This window comes from Lutra lutra, chromosome 13, assembly GCF_902655055.1.
Source record: "Lutra lutra chromosome 13, mLutLut1.2, whole genome shotgun sequence".
Lineage (NCBI taxonomy): Eukaryota > Metazoa > Chordata > Mammalia > Carnivora > Mustelidae > Lutra > Lutra lutra.
The window spans coordinates 69,381,780-69,383,109 of record NC_062290.1 but is presented as its reverse complement, the minus strand read 5'-3'; the positions used below and the strand labels follow the sequence as shown (position 1 = coordinate 69,383,109).

The following is a 1,330-nucleotide window of genomic DNA, read 5'->3' as shown; positions in this document are numbered from 1 at the left end:
TATAGAGAGATAGTATTTGGCAAAATCTAACACCCATTCATGATTTAAAATTATTTTTCAATAGACTAGAAATAAAAGGGAACTTCCTCAATGTGATAAAGAATATCTACAAAAAAACCTACAGCTTGGGGTGCCTGGGTGCCTCAGTGAGTTAAAGCCTCTGCTGTCAGCTCAGGTCATGATCCCAGGGTCCTGGGATCGAGCCCCGCATCAGGCTCTCTGCTCAGCAGGGAGCCTGCTTCCCCCTCTCTCTCTACCTGCCTCTCTGTCTACTTGTGATCTCTGTCTGTCAAATAAATAAATAAAATCTTAAAAAAAAATACCTACAGCTAACATCACACTTAGTGTTGAGAAACTCTAAGCCTTCCTAGTAAGATCAGGTACAGGCAAGGAACTCTCCTACCACTCCTTTTCAATATCATACTGGAAATCCTTATTAATGTAATAAGGCAAGAAAATAAAATAAAAGGTACACAGATTGGAAAGGAAAATATAAAACTCTGTTTGCAGATAACATCATCTGTGCAGAAAATATGGAAGAATCTATAAAACAAACAAAAAAAAACACCCTCCTGGAACTAAGTGGTATAGCATAGACAGCTAATACACAAAAAAGTCAATTGTTTTCTTATATACCATCAATGAACAAATAGAATTTAAAATAAAAAACACACACCATCTACATTAGTAACCCCCCAAAATTAATTACTAAAGTATAAATCTAGCAAAATATGTATGAGATCTTTATGAAGAAAACCAGAAAACTCTGATGAATGCAGCTTTGCGCAGTGGCAGTATCGTAGCCAATGAGGTTTATCCGAGGCGCGATTATTGCTAATTGAAAACTCTGATGAATGGAATCAAAGAAGAATTAAATAAATGGAGAGATACTCCGTATTGATGGGTAGGAAGACTCAATATTGTCAAGATGCCAGTTCTGCTCAACTTTATGGATTCAATGCAATCTCAGCCAAAATCCCAGTGAGTGAGTTATTTATTTATTCATTTATTTATTCCTTTAATTTTTGGATCTTGACAAACTAATTCTGAAGTTTACAGGCAAAAGACCCAGAATAGCTAACATACTATCAGAGGAAAACAAAGTTGGAAGATTGACACTACTCAATGTCAAAATTACTGTAAAGCTACAGTAATCAAGAAGTTTGATATTGGCAAAAGAATAGGCAAATAGATCAATGAAGTAGAACAGAGAGTCCAGAAATAAACCTACATAAGTATAGCCAATTGATCTTTGACAAAGGAGCAAAGGCAATACAAAGGCGAAAATATAGTCTTTTTAAATACATGGTGCTGAAATAACTAGGTATCC

General features: G+C 35.4%; 1 pseudogene; it reads left to right on the top strand.

Moving 5' to 3' along the window:
- Window positions 1–777: 777 nt before the first annotated feature.
- Window positions 778–1,044, top strand: LOC125084211 (uncharacterized; annotated as a pseudogene).
- Window positions 1,045–1,330: the final 286 nt, after the last annotated feature.